Raw genomic sequence first — 16,202 nt, forward strand, 5'->3', positions numbered from 1 at the left:
TATCAGGAATCCTGGCTTGGATTATAGTCTGTCAAAGAAAACTTGAGTTTATGTAGTTATGTATTGTAAGTCACGTTCAATGAACCTGGCACTAGCTTTTCAAAGCTTCTATCCTTAGGTTTGCGATTAGTAGTTGGCTTATAGGTGGTGAAACTGATTTCCTTTGGTGGACTGTGAGCTTAGACCTTTGTGCATGTCTATATGAAGAGTGACTGTGGGTCATTCCCCAGTGGAAAGGATGCCCCATGCCTCTGTACAAGTAATATAAGAACTTACTTTAAAGTTTAATTCCCAAGACCTGTTCAGTCAAAGAATTCCCCTGTACAGAAATACAAGCCTTCAGTTCTGGGTTACTGAGATGTCCCAGGAGCAAGAAAGTGGGAAGCATTCCTGAGGTAATCAGAAGATCTACAGGCAAGGCTGGGAGAGGAAGATCTGGAAAAAGAGAACTTCTTGGAGACTGGTAAACCTTCTGATTAGCAGTCAGAAACTTTATGGAGAGCCAATGCTGACAGACTCTGATATTTATCTCAATAGGACATGAAACCTCCTGCATTTGTGAAATTCTGCAGTGAGAATTGAATAAGATTTTGCATCAGCACTGGATAAATGTAGTAGACATCAGCAATGATGGGATTACACTTTTTACTTAAGGGTAGTACCCGATTAGATAGGAGTGTCTGCTCACTTGACAATGTCTAGCTTTCTCAGCAATTAGGGGGCACTTTAAAAAAGATTAGCAAAAGAGATCTGAGACCTCAAAATGCCCACTCCCCCAAATGAACAGAGGCTCCCTAATTCCCCTTTCCTTACTATCCAGAAGGACAGCAGAAAGCCTTCAACTGTACAAATAGCTAAAACCTTCACTATGCATCCATATACATCTTTGAAAGCTTAAATTATTCTGAATAGGCCAATGAGGGATCTGAATGACTACTATTGGAAGAATTATCCTTCTGGGTTCAGTTCCAAGTGAGGGAAAAGACACTGTAAATATGGAGGCTGTTTGGAAAGATGGTTTAATGGTGGACAGGACCACATGGCTTGGAGCTCCAAAGTGAAAAGGATGATCATAAGCTTCAAGATGTTTGGTGAAGGAAAAGAAGGAAGAATATGCTGAGAGTCCCTGAGTTTTATACCCTCTGTTGGGATTTGAATTTGAGCTTGTATTCTGATTAGTTGTCAGACTCCCATAGGGTCATGCAGGAACAACTCTGTAGGCTGTCCTGAGTCCCAGGCTTGGTTGAGCCTTGCTGGATGATAATGTAATGAAAGGGCTTTGGGCAATTCCTACTATAGCTTTACCTGGAGTAGATCTTTGTTATGTAAAGTAGACTGCCCCATGCCAGAGTAATAGCCCATTAGCAAAGATGTGTGTGTGAGAGAGAGAGTGTCTGCCTCTTTGAATTTCTACTTTTCTTTTTAGGGGGAATATTCTGCCTTTTTAATATTTCCTAGGATATTTCATTTTTCTAGGAGAGGGATGGGTGCTAACTTCCTACGCTATTTTGGAATTAAATAAGCACATGTTTTAGAATTTCCACACACTCCATCTGTGTATGATTTGTCCATTAATTCTTTTAGTTGATGTTTCTTAATCTATATATATAAAAGTGAAATACCATTCAGGCATCATCACAAAATCTCCAGAACCGCAAAGTCTACAAACTTGAAATTTGGCACATATCTTCCTCTTGGATTCTAGGTGCTCACTAAGAAAGGGCTTTTCGAAATGACTATCAGAGAATTAGTATTTCATATATTATTATTATTATTTTTAAAAACAATTTTTTTTTATTTTTTAGACAAACATACACAAACACAACATAAAAGCATCAAGCCATCTTCCACTTATGTACATACAGTGTGTTGGTTGGTTACAAATTGTTTTGTGCATCCACTCCATAGTCCTCACTTACAATTACTTGTATATATTCTCATATTATCAATCAAATATTCCTAAATACATTATTATCATTGTTACTCAATCATTTGACTATACTATTATTCATTCATATTATGTGAAATATTCCATATTTTTAAATTGATTTATCTTATACTAATTCATATTATCATCCTAAATCCATCCCATAGTTATAATATGATAATACATCTTTATATATTCTATATAGTTCTATTCTAAACTTCTACACATTTCATTACCATATTTTATTTTCTAACCATTGATAAAATAAATCCCAAATTTTATAAAATTGTTTATCTTCTTGTTCTCTAATTTCAAATGTCAATTTACTAATTTCAGCATATTCCATTATTTTCTTGATAACTTCCTCCTGCGTTGGTGTTTTCTCATTTTTTCCATTTTTGGCAAATACAATCCTAGCCGCTGTTAATACATTTACAGTCAAATATTTCAATTTCCTACTGTATATTTCAGGTAAAATTCCCAATAAAAATATCTCTGGTTTCAAGTCTATGTGTTTTTTTGTCATTTTTTCCAACCATGTGTAGATTTTAGTCCAATATCTTTTAGCATCCGCGCACGTCCACCACATATGGTAATAGGAACCAGGTGTCTGATGACATTTCCAACATTTTTCAGATTTGTTCTTGAACATTCTTGCTATTCTTGTTGGGGGTAAGTGCCACCTGTAAAACATCTTATACAAGTTTTCTTTATATGCTGTTGACATTGTCATTTTATAATTTTGAGACCACAATTTTTGCCATTTCTCTAAGTCAATCCCATATCCAAAATTTTTCCCCAAGCAATCATTGTTTCTTTAACTTGTTCTTCTTCTAGCTTAATTTCTAATAAATATCCATACAGTTTTTTTAATCACCTTATCATCAGTACCTGTCAAAATCTTATCTAAGTCAGTCAGTTTATCATAAAAACCTTCTGTTTTGGAATCTTTATCATATCTATTATGATATGCGTATAATATATGCATATTTGCGCATATGAAAACCAATTCATCTTTATACCTTGTTCTTCTAGTTTTTGCACAGATTTAAGTTCACCCTTTTCATTCAATATTTCACCGTATCTAACTGTTTGTTCCTTTTTATATGTTATACGATAAGAAAATGCTTCAATAGTCGATAACCAGACTGGAATTTTCAAATAACATTGCCTTTTAGTCTTCTCCCAGTTAAACAACAAAGCCTCACGTATATAATGCCTTCTAAAATACCCCTGTGCTTTAGTTCCCTTGTACCATAAGAAGGCGTGCCAACCCAGCAACAAATCATTTCCTTCTAATGTCAACAATCTAGTATTTCTTAGTGTTATCCATTCCTTAACCCACATCGGATTTGTCGCTTGATTGTATAACTCCCAATTAGGCAGGCCAAATCCTCCTCTTATTCTAGCTTCTTGCAACAGTTTTAATTTTATTCTCACTCTCTTTCCCTGCTATATATACTTCAGCACTATTTTATTTAAATCTTCAAAGTAGTCTTTCCCTAACCTAATTGGAATTGTTTGAAACAGATATGAAATTTTAGGTAATATATTCATCTTAATTGTTGATATCTCCCTATTAATGATAACTGTAAATTTTCCTATTTCGCCAAGTCTGTCACAATCTGTTGTTTGAGTTTATTCTTTTTAAGTGTGTTATACCTTGCTGTCAAATGTATCCCCAAGTACTTAACCTTATTTGTGACCTGGATTTTCAAAACATCCGCCAATTCTTCCTTTTGTCTTAATAACATATTCTCTATCAAAATCTTCATTTTAATCTTTATTTTCAAACCAGCTACTTTTCCATATGCCTCTATCTTTTCTATCAGTTTAAATGCTGTTTCTAATGGATCTTCTAAAATGAAAACCAGGTCATCTGCAAATGCTTGCAATTTAAATTCTTCCTTTTTAATTTTCATCCCTTTTATGTCTTTTTCTTCTCTAACGTTTCTATTTAACACTTCCAAAATTAACACAAACAACAGAGGTGACAATGGGCAGCCTTGTTTTGTCCCTTTTCTTATATCAATGGAATCCATCAATTCTCCCTCTATCATTACCTTTGCTGTTTGTTTATGATATATAGCTTCTATGGCATGGATAAATTTCTTACCGAAGCCCATCTGCTCCAACTGTAATAACATGAATTGCCAGGTCACATTATCAAAGGCCTTCTGTGCATCTAAGAATATCAAAGCCATTTGTTTTTCGGGATGTGCCTTATAATATTCCACCTTTTCTTGTTCTTTTTCCTGTTGTAACATCGTCTGTATTGAACGTTGTCCTCCAGATGGTGAAGAGGAAGATGTAGGAATTGAAGAACCAGCCGCCATTAGTTTCCCACTCAGTTCACCAAAAAATTATAAGGTTGTAAACAATTCAAAATCTTCAGGTTCTTCTAGACCTTAATCCACTTGTGTAGTAAACAATTGTAATTCCAAGTAAGAAATAGCAAAGAAAAAAGGAAAAGAAAAGAAAAGAAAAATTTCTTCAGGTTCTTGTACACCCTAATCCAATCGCTTGATTAATTGGCAAGAAAAACCCAAAAAGAAAAATAAGGCCAAAAAAGGGAAAAGGAAAAGTTATCCAATATAAAGAATGAATAAATAAATAAATAATAAAATTCTTCAGGTTCTTCAACACCTTAATTCAATTAAGAAGTCTCAGTGGTACAAAAAAAAACCAATATAAGAAGGAAATAAAAAGGATGAGTGAGGAAAAAAAACTACTCCCTTGGAAAAAAAGAAAATAATACTAATAGCAATAAGAAAAAACAGGTAGAAGAGAAAGGATTTCCTTTTAAAAAAAATAAAAATGAAACTAATGAAAAAATAGACTTAAAAAAGGAAGGCAAAAGTAGATTCCTGTTGTAACATCGTCTGTATTGAACGTTGTCCTCCAGATGGTGAAGAGGAAGATGTAAGAATTGAAGAACGAGCCGCCATTAGTTTCCTACTCAGTTCACCAAAAAATTATAAAGTTGTAAACAATTCAAAAGCTTCAGGTTCTTGGAAACTTCCGGTTGCAAGGCTTCGGCGGCGGCAGGAATCCGCTTCTCTGCGGGTCCCTGCTGCGCTCGCTGCTGAGGTACCCCCAATCCAACTGGATTTGGGGGTTGTCGCTAACCCGAAGGGGCAGCGGAAGACAGAGGAGATTCGGGCAGGGGTCTGGGGATATCGCACCCCACTTCCCCAGCCAGCTAGACTCCTTTTTCCTGAAGCGGTGGAGCGGCTGTCAGAAATGGCAGCCACAAAGGAATCTTCAACCGGATAAGACTGTGCAGGAGGAAGAACCAGAAGGAGAAGTTTTCTTGGCTGAACCGGGACATTAAGTTACTTTTAAAACACCCCGGAAACCTGACTTTCGGACTGATACATTTGTTTCCAAAAGAAGTTGCTACAGCGGCGAAAGAGATGAAGGAAAGTTCACTCCCCTTCCTTACGGAGAAAGCAAATGAGCACAGAAAAGCCTGCTTCTTTAAGGTAAAAATAAGCTCTTTGTTATAAATGGGAAGGAGAGGACCAAAAAAAATCTTTAAAAATTTGTTGGAGGAGACGCCTTGAAGATTATAAGACCAGCAACTAACTGTAATATGGCTTTAAAATATATTTGGGATTTTGCCCCAGGAGGAAAAATTGCAAAGAGAAGAAGAGGAAATAATTTCTGTCTGTTTGGATTGTTTGATAACTTTGACTTTTGAAATTACTTTAAGATTAAAAACATCTGGGTTGTTCTTAAAATTTACAATGGCACCATCTGTGGATGAACTAAAAATGGAATATGAAAAATTAAAAGAAAGAGAACAAAATGGCAAGGATTCTTTGGGAGCTGTCTTCCACTTTTTAGAAATGGCGGTTTCTACGTACCAGCAAATACTTGAGGAAGGAGAAGGAGAAGAAGAAGAAGAAAAGGAAGAAGCCATTTTTAATGGACAAAAAAGTTTGATTAAGAAAGAAGGAAAAATGAGAATTTAAGATTTAATAAAACAACCAAGAAAAAGAAAAATAAGATGAAGAAAAGGTACAATGTTAGAAAGCAATTGAAAAGAAAATTACAACAGAGAGGGGAAGCTAAAAAGGTGGAGGTTAGGAGAGGGGAGGGGGCAAAAAGACCAGACTGGAGAAGAAAGGGAGGGAAAAAGGGAAAAAAGCCACGGTCTGAAACAAGATGCCAAAAAGCAGATTTTTTTAGAGATAAAGGATAAAGGATAGTGTATAATTAAAGAAAGATTCTGCAAGAGTACATAAGATAGTATTGTAGTATTTGCATTTGAAATAGTCTATTGGAATATTATAAGATTTAATAAAATATTAAAATATTAAAATGTTTAATAATGATAGATTTCAATATTTAATAAAATATTAAAGAGAATGTGTAAAATGATTAATGCTTAGTTATAGTTTAATTCGTTATTGTCTTAATGTTATTATAAATTTATTATTTCATTTTCTTATTCTAAAATAATGTATTACTTAGAATTAGAACTAGAATGGAAATTATATACTTAACTATATTATAAGTTTATTATTCTTTTATTTTAAAATGCAACATGTAGAATGTACTAAGCAGAATCAGGATAGAAATTATGTATTATTTTAAGTGTTACTTTAGGGGAAAGATAGAAAGACGTCACACTTTAAAAGTGATTACAGGGGAAATTCTTTGCTAAAGAGAAGAGATAAATAGATGATTGGAAAAGAACGGACAAAAGATACAAGCATAATGATTTTGAAATAAGATGAAATAAACAAAATATAATGAAGAGAGTGAAAAGAAGGGAGAAGTTATATAGAAAATATAGAATGGTTAATAAGATATGAATGGTATATAAGGTGAGCATGAATTTGATTTAGGTCTGTAAAAAAGATGTAACCCGGGCTAAGCCACTTTTCAAAAGAAGTTTCATGTTTTATGTTTTGTGTTTGGGTTAGCTATGTTTGATTGTGAATTAATAAAACCTTGGAGGAATAAAACTAAAGGGAGAGAAATTTGGAAAAGACATGTATAAATGATAATTAAGGAGGTTTTATCTTTTTATGTCTTGTTTTATGTTTTGTATTTTGTGTGTTTATGTTTGATTGAGAATTAATAAAACCTTGATAGAAAGAAATATAATTGAATAAAAGTGAAGGGAGAAACAATGAGAAATTTGGAAAAGATATATATGTGCTTAACTGGAAATGTGATAATGTGGAACTATGCCTTAAAAAATAATGTTTTGTTAGCCTTGTTAAAACTTATAAGTAATTTTTAGAAAGGAGGTTTTATACTTGTATGTCCTATGTTTTGTTTGTCTTCAAAAAATCAATAAAACTTGTTTTTAAAAAAAATCTTCAGGTTCTTCTAGACCTTAATCCACTTGTGTAGTAAACAATTGTAATTCCAAGTAAGAAATAGCGAAGAAAAAAGGAAAAGAAAAGAAAAATTTCTTCAGGTTCTTGTACACCCTAATCCAATCGCTTGATTAATTGGCAAGAAAAACCCAAAAAGAAAAATAAGGCCAAAAAAGGGAAAAGGAAAAGTTATCAAATATAAAGAAAGAAAAAATAAAATAAAATTCTTCAGGTTCTTCAACACCTTAATCCAATTAAGAAGTCTCAGCGGTACAAAAAAAATCCAATATAAGAAGGAAATAAAAGGATGAGCGAGGAAAAAAAAACTACTCCCTTGGAAAAAAAAGAGAAAATAATACTAATAGCAATAAGAAAAAACAGGTAGAAGAGAAAGGATTTCCTTTTTAAAAAAAATAAAAAATGAAACTAATGAAAAAAATAGACTTTAAAAAAAAGGAAGGCAAAAGTAGATTCCTGTTGTAACATCTTCTGTATTGAACGTTGTCCTCCAGATGGTGAAGGGGAAGATGTAGGAATTGAAGAACCAGCCGCCGTTAGTTTCCCACTCAGTTCACCAAAAAATTATAAAGTTGTAAACAATTCAAAATCTTCAGGTTCTTCTAGACCTTAATCCACTTGTGTAGTAAACAATTGTAATTCCAAGTAAGAAATAGCGAAGAAAAAAGGAAAAGAAAAGAAAAGAAAAATTTCTTCAGGTTCTTGTACACCCTAATCCAATCGCTTGATTAATTGGCAAGAAAAACCCAAAAAGAAAAATAAGGCCAAAAAAGGGAAAAGGAAAAGTTATCAAATATAAAGAAAGAAAAAATAAAATAAAATTCTTCAGGTTCTTCAACACCTTAATCCAATTAAGAAGTCTCAGCGGTACAAAAAAAAATCCAATATAAGAAGGAAATAAAAGGATGAGTGAGGAAAAAAAACTACTCCCTTGGAAAAAAAGAGAAAATAATACTAATAGCAATAAGAAAAAACAGGTAGAAGAGAAAGGATTTCCTTTTAAAAAAAAATAAAAAATGAAACTAATGAAAAAAATAGACTTTAAAAAAAGGAAGGCAAAAGTAGATTCCTGTTGTAACATCGTCTGTATTGAACGTTGTCCTCCAGATGGTGAAGAGGAAGATGTAAAAATTGAAGAACGAGCCGCCATTAGTTTCCTACTCAGTTCACCAAAAAATTATAAAGTTGTAAACAATTCAAAAGCTTCAGGTTCTTGGAAACTTCCGGTTGCAAGGCTTCGGCGGCGGCAGGAATCCGCTTCTCTGCGGGTCCCTGCTGCGCCGCTGCTGAGGTACCCCAATCCAACTGGATTTGGGGTTGTCGCTTCACCTAAGGGGCAGGGGAAGACAGAGGAGATCCGGGCAGGGGTCTGGGGATATCGCACCCCCCTTCCCCAGCCGGCTAGACTCCTTTTTCCTGAAGCGGTGGAGCGGCTGTCAGAAATGGCAGCCACAAAGGAATCTTCAACCGGATAAGACTGTGCAGGAGGAAGAACCAGAAGGAGAAGTTTTCTTGGCTGAACCGGGACATTAAGTTACTTTTAAAACACCCTGGAAACCTGACTTTCGGACTGATACATTTGTTTCCAAAAGAAGTTGCTACAGCGGCGAAAGAGATGAAGGAAAGTTCACTCCCCTTCCTTACGGAGAAAGCAAATGAGCATAGAAAAGCCTGCTTCTTTAAGGTAAAAATAAGCTCTTTGTTATAAGTGGGAAGGAGAGGACCAAAAAAAATCTTTAAAAATTTGTTGGAGGAGACGCCTTGAAGATTATAAGACCAGCAACTAAGTGTAATACGGCTTTAAAATATATTTGGGATTTTGCCCCAGGAGGAAAAATTGCAAAGAGAAGAAGAGGAAATAATTTCTGTCTGTTTGGATTGTTTGATAACTTTGACTTTTGGAAATTACTTTAAGATTAAAAACATCTGGGTTGTTCTTAAAAATTTACAATGGCACCATCTGTGGATGAACTAAAAATGGAATATGAAAAATTAAAAGAAAGAGAACAAAATGGCAAGGATTCTTTGGGAGCTGTCTTCCACTTTTTAGAAATGGCGGTTTCTACGTACCAACAAATACTTGAGGAAGGAGAAGGAAAAGAAGAAGAAGAAAAGGAAGAAGCCATTTTTAATGGACAAAAAAGTTTGATTAAGAAAGAAAATAGGAAGAGAGGAAGGAAAAATGAGAATTTAAGATTTAATAAAACAACCAAGAAAAAGAAAAATAAGATGAAGAAAAGGTACAATGTTAGAAAGCAATTGAAAAGAAAATTACAACAGAGAGGGGAAGCTGAAAAGGTGGAGGTTAGGAGAGGGGAGGGGGCAAAAAGACCAGACTGGAGAAGAAAGGGAGGGAAAAAGGGAAAAAAAGCCACGGTCTGAAACAAGATGCCAAAAAGCAGATTTTTTTAGAGATAAAGGATAAAGGATAGTGTATAATTAAAGAAAGATTCTGCAAGAGTACATAAGATAGTATTGTAGTATTTGCATTTGAAATAGTCTATTGGAATATTATAAGATTTAATAAAATATTAAAATGTTTAATAAGAATAGATTTCAATATTTAATAAAATATTAAAGAGAATGTGTAAAATGATTAATGCTTAGTTATAGTTTAATTCGTTATTGTCTTAATGTTATTATAAATTTATTATTTCATTTTCTTATTCTAAAATAATGTATTACTTAGAATTAGAACTAGAATGGAAATTATATACTTAACTATATTATAAGTTTATTATTCTTTTATTTTAAAATGCAACATGTAGAATGTACTAAGCAGAATCAGGATGGAAATTATGTATTATTTTAAGTGTTACTTTAGGGGAAAGATAGAAAGACGTCACACTTTAAAAGTGATTACAGGGGAAATTCTTTGCTAAAGAGAAGAGATAAATAGATGATTGGAAAAGAACGGACAAAAGATACAAGCATAATGATTTTGAAATAAGATGAAATAAACAAAATATAATGAAGAGAGTGAAAAGAAGGGAGAAGTTATATAGAAAATATAGAATGGTTAATAAGATATGAATGGTATATAAGGTGAGCATGAATTTGATTTAGGTCTGTAAAAAAAGATGTAACCCGGGGCTAAGCCACTTTTCAAAAGAAGTTTCATGTTTTATGTTTTGTGTTTTGGTTAGCTATGTTTGATTGTTAATTAATAAAACCTTGGAGGAATAAAACTAAAGGGAGAGAAATTTGGAAAAGACATGTATAAATGATAATTAAGGAGGTTTTATCTTTTTATGTCTTGTTTTATGTTTTGTATTTTGTGTGTTTATGTTTGATTGAGAATTAATAAAACCTTGATAGAAAGAAATATAATTGAATAAAAGTGAAGGGAGAAACAATGAGAAATTTGGAAAAGATATATATGTGCTTAAATGGAAATGTGATCATGTGGAACTATGCCTTAAAATATAATGTTTTGTTTGCCTTGTTAAAACTTATAAGTAATTTTTAGAAAGGAGGTTTTATACTTGTATGTCCTATGTTTTGTTTGTCTTCAAAAAATCAATAAAACTTGTTTAAAAAAAAAAATCTTCAGGTTCTTCTAGACCTTAATCCACGTGTAGTAAACAATTGTAATTCCAAGTAAGAAATAGCGAAGAAAAAAGGAAAAGAAAAGAAAAGAAAAATTTCTTCAGGTTCTTGTACACCCTAATCCAATCGCTTGATTAATTGGCAAGAAAAACCCAAAAAGAAAAATAAGGCCAAAAAAGGGAAAAGGAAAAGTTATCAAATATAAAGAAAGAAAAATAAAATAAAATTCTTCAGGTTCTTCAACACCTTAATCCAATTAAAAGTCTCAGCGGTACAAAAAAAAAAAATCCAATATAAGAAGGAAATAAAAGGAAGAGCGAGGAAAAAAAAACTACTCCCTTGGAAAAAAAAGAAAAATAATACTAATAGCAATAAGAAAAAACAGGTAGAAGAGAAAGGATTTCCTTTTTTAAAAAAATAAAAAATGAAACTAATGAAAAAAATAGACTTAAAAAAAAAGGAAGGCAAAATAGATTCCTGTTGTAACATCATCTGTATTGAACGTTGTCCTCCAGATGGTGAAGGGGAAGATGTAGGAATTGAAGAACCAGCCACCATTAGTTTCCCACTCAGTTCACCAAAAAATTATAAAGTTGTAAACAATTCAAAATCTTCAGGTTCTTCTAGACCTTAATCCACTTGTATAATAAACAATTGTAATTCCAAGTAAGAAATAGCGGGGAGAAAAGGAAAAGAAAAGAAAAATCTCTTCAGGTTTTTGTACACCCTAATCCAATCGATTGATTAATTGGCAAGAAAAACCCAAAAAGAAAAATAAGGCCAAAAAAGGGAAAAGGAAAAGTTATCAAATATAAAGAAAGAAAAATAAAATAAAATTCTTCTGGTTCTTCAACACCTTAATCCAATTAAGTCTCAGCGGTACAAAAAAATCCAATATAAGAAGGAAATAAAAGGATGAGCGAGGGAAAAAAACTACTCCTTGGAAAAAAAGAGAAAATAATACTAATAGCAATAAGAAAAAACAGGTAGAAGAGAAAGGATTTCCTTTTTAAAAAAAATAAAAATGAAACTAATGAAAAAATAGACTTAAAAAAAAGGAAGGCAAAAGTAGATTCCTGTTGTAACATCATCTGTATTGAACGTTGTCCTCCAGATCAGGGGTCCCCAACCGCCGGTCCATGACCAATACCGGTCCATGGAACAAGTCTTACCGGGCCGCTGGTTGCTGAACGCCGCCATCTTTTTGGTAAAAAGTGCTTCCGGTGAGCTTTTCCGGGTAGAAAGCTCACGGAAGCACTTTTTCATCAAAAAGATGAGCGGCGCCCAGCACTTCAGTGAGCTTTTCCGGGTGAAAGCCATTTCTACCGAAAAGTTCACGAGCGCTAAGCGCCGCCATCTTTTGACGAAAAAGTGCTTCCGGTGAGGTCACCAGAACACTTTTTCGGCAAAAAGATGGCGGCGCCCAGTTGATTCCGGTACCGGGCGCGCCGCCCAGCTGATGCGGTGCCGGGCACAAGGCGTCAAAAGGTTGGGGATCACTGCTCCAGATGGTGAAGAGGAAGATGTAAGAATTAAAGAACCAGCTGCCATTAGTTTCCTACTCAGTTCACCAAAAATTATAAAGTTGTAAACAATTCAAAATCTTCAGGTTCTTGGAAACTTCCGGTTGCAAGGCTTCGGCGGCGGCAGGAATCCGCTTCTCTGCGGGTCCCTGCTGCGCTCGCTGCTGAGGTACCCCAATCCAATTGGATTTGGGGTTGTCGCTACTGAAGGGGCAGCGGAAGACAGAGGAGATCCGGGCAGGGGGTCTGGGGATATCGCACCCCCTTCCCCAGCCGGCTAGACTCCTTTTCCTGAAGCTGTGGGGCGACTGTCAGAAATGGCAGCCACAAAGGAATCTTCAACCGGATAAGACTGTGCAGGAGGAAGAACCAGAAGGAGAAGTTTTCTTGGCTGAACCGGGACATTAAGTTACTTTTAAAACACTCTGGAAACTTGACTTTCAGATTGATACGTTTCTTTCAAAAGAAGTTGCTACAGCGGCGAAAGTGCTGAAGGAAAGTTCACTCCCTTCCTTACGGAGAAAGCAAATGAGCACAGAAAAGCCTGCTTCTTTAAGGTAAAAATAAGCTCTTTGTTATAAGTGGGAAGGAGAGGACCAAAAAAATCTTTAAAAATTTGTTGGAGGAGACGCCTTGAAGATTATAAGACCAGCAACTAACTGTAATACGGCTTTAAAATATATTTGGGATTTTGCCCCAGGAGGAAAAATTGCAAAGAGAAGAAGAGGAAATAATTTCTGTCTGTTTGGATTGTTTGATAACTTTGACTTTTGGAAATTACTTTAAGATTTAAAACATCTGGGTTGTTCTTAAAAATTTACAATGGCACCATCTGTGGATGAACTAAAAATGGAATATGAAAAATTAAAAGAAAGAGAACAAAATGGCAAGGATTCTTTGGGAGCTGTCTTCCACTTTTTAGAAATGGCGGTTTCTACGTACCAGCAAATACTTGAGGAAGGAGAAGGAGAAGAAGAAGAAGAAAAGGAAGAAGCCAAAAGAACAAAAAAGTTCGATTAAGAAAGAAAATAGGAAGAAAGGAAAAATGAGAATTTAAGATTTAATAAAACAACCAAGAAAAAGAAAAATAAGATGAAAAAAAGGTACAATGTTAGAAAGCAATTGAAAAGAGAATTACAACAGAGAGGGGAAGTTAAAAAGGTGGAGGTTAGGAGAGGGGGGGGGGCAAAAAGACCAGACTGGAGAAGAAAGGGAGGGAAAAAGGGAAAAAAAGCCACGGTCTGAAACAAGATGCCAAAAAGCAGATTTTTTTTAGAGATAAAGGATAAAGGATAGTGTATAATTAAAGAAAGATTCTGCAAGAGTACATAAGATAGTATTGTAGTATTTGCATTTGAAATAGTCTATTGGAATATTATAAGATTTAATAAAATATTAAAATATTAAAATGTTTAATAATGATAGATTTCAATATTTAATAAAATATTAAAGAGAATGTGTAAAATGATTAATGCTTAGTTATAGTTTAATTCGTTATTGTCTTAATGTTATTATAAATTTCTAAAATAATGTATTAATTAGAACTAGAATGGAAATTATATACTTAACTATATTATAAGTTTATTATTCTTTTATTTTAAAATACAACATGTAGAATGTACTAAGCAGAATCAGGATGGAAATTATGTATTATTTTAAGTGTTACTTTAGGGGAAAGATAGAAAGGCGTCACACTTTAAAAGTGATTACAGGGGAAATTCTTTGCTAAAGAGAAGAGATAAATAGATGATTGGAAAAGAACGGACAAAAGATACAAGCATAATGATTTTGAAATAAGATGAAATAAACAAAATATAATTAAGAGAGTAAAAAGAAGGGAGAAGTTATATAGAAAATATAGAATGGTTAATAAGATATGAATGGTATATAAGGTGAGCATGAATTTGATTTAGGTCTGTAAAAAAAGATGTAACCCGGGGCTAAGCCACTTTTCAAAAGAAGTTTCATGTTTTATGTTTTGTGTTTGGGTTAGCTATGTTTGATTGTGAATTAATAAAACCTTGGAGGAATAAAACTAAAGGGAGAGAAATTTGGAAAAGACATGTATAAATGATAATTAAGGAGGTTTTATCTTTTTATGTCTTGTTTTATGTTTTGTATTTTGTGTGTTTATGTTTGATTGAGAATTAATAAAACCTTGATAGAAAGAAATATAATTGAATAAAAGTGAAGGGAGAAACAATGAGAAATTTGGAAAAGATATATATGTGCTTAACTGGAAATGTGATAATGTGGAACTATGCCTTAAAAAATAATGTTTTGTTTGCCTTGTTAAAACTTATAAGTAATTTTTAGAAAGGAGGTTTTATACTTGTATGTCCTATGTTTTGTTTGTCTTCAAAAAATCAATAAAACTTGTTTTTAAAAAAAATCTTCAGGTTCTTCTAGACCTTAATCCACGTGTAGTAAACAATTGTAATTCCAAGTAAGAAATAGCGAAGAAAAAAGGAAAAGAAAAGAAAAATTTCTTCAGGTTCTTGTACACCCTAATCCAATCGATTGATTAATTGGCAAGAAAAACCCAAAAAGAAAAATAAGGCCAAAAAAGGGAAAAGGAAAAGTTATCAAATATAAAGAAAGAAAAAATAAAATATTTTTTTCAGGTTCTTCAACACCTTAATCCAATTAAGAAGTCTCAGCGGTTCCAAAAAAAAATCCAATATAAGAAGGAAATAAAAGGATGAGCGAGGAAAAAAAACTACTCCCTTGGAAAAAAAAGAGAAAATAATACTAATAGCAATAAGAAAAAACAGGTAGAAGGGAAAGGATTTCCTTTTAAAAAAAAATGAAACTAATGAAAAAAATAGACTTAAAAAAAAAGGAAGGCAAAAGTAGATTCCTGTTGTAACATCGTCTGTATTGAACGTTGTCCTCCAGATGGTGAAGAGGAATATGTAGGAATTGAAGAACCAGCCGCCATTAGTTTCCTACTCAGTTCACCAAAAAATTATTAAGTTGTAAACAATTCAAAATCTTCAGGTTCTTCTAGACCTTAATCCACTTGTGTAGTAAACAATTGTAATTCCAAGTAAGAAATAGCGAAGAAAAAAAGGAAAAGAAAAAGAAAAGAAAAATTTCTTCAGGTTCTTGTACACCCTAATCCAATCGATTGATTAATTGGCAAGAAAAACCCAAAAAGAAAAATAAGGCCAAAAAAGGGAAAAGGAAAAGTTATCAAATATAAAGAAAGAAAAAATAAAATAAAATTCTTCTGGTTCTTCAACACCTTAATCCAATTAAGAAGTCTCAGCGGTACAAAAAAAAATCCAATATAAGAAGGAAATAAAAGGATGAGCGAGGAAAAGAAACTACTCACTTGGGAAAAAAAGAGAAAATAATACTAATAGTAATAAGAAAAAACAGGTAGAAGAGAAAGGATTTCCTTTTTAAAAAAAAATAAAAAATGAAACTAATGAAAAAAATAGACTTAAAAAAAAAGGAAGGCAAATTAGATTCCTGTTGTAGGATCGTCTGTATTGATCGTTGTCCTCCAGATGGTGAAGAGGAAGATGTAGGAATTGAAGAATCAGCCGCCGTTAGTTTCCTACTCCTTTCACCAAAAATTTTTAAGGTTGTAAACAATTTAAAATCTTCAGGTTCTTCTAGACCTTAATCCACTTGTGTAGTAAACAATTGTAATTCCAAGTAAGAAATAGCGAAGAAAAAAGGAAAAGAAAAGAAAAGGAAAATTTCTTCAGGTTCTTGTACACCCTAATCCAATTGATTGAATAATTGGCAAGAAAACCCAAAAAGAAAAATAAGGCCAAAAAAGGGAAAAGGAAAAGTTATCAAATATAAAGAAAGAAAAAATAAAATAAAATTCTTCAG

At 33.2% G+C, this 16,202-nt stretch overlaps 1 long non-coding RNA gene across 2 annotated transcripts; it reads right to left on the reverse strand.

The window, feature by feature from the left end:
- Positions 1-1,812: 1,812 nt before the first annotated feature.
- Positions 1,813-4,505, reverse strand: LOC148128957 (uncharacterized). 2 transcript variants are annotated; one of them, XR_015746085.1, is made up of 2 exons: positions 4,044-4,505; positions 1,813-2,610 (listed from the first exon to the last, which is right to left on the reverse strand). It is a non-coding gene; the product is annotated as an uncharacterized LOC148128957 (long non-coding RNA). The 2 variants fall into 2 exon arrangements; XR_015746084.1 differs by having other exon boundaries at positions 1,813-2,621.
- Positions 4,506-16,202: the final 11,697 nt, after the last annotated feature.

The sequence above is a fragment of the Notechis scutatus genome, chromosome Z (assembly GCF_049901735.1).
Source record: "Notechis scutatus isolate UNSWTSFEM ecotype Mainland chromosome Z, rNotScu1.2, whole genome shotgun sequence".
In the NCBI taxonomy this organism is placed as follows: domain Eukaryota; kingdom Metazoa; phylum Chordata; class Lepidosauria; order Squamata; family Elapidae; genus Notechis; species Notechis scutatus.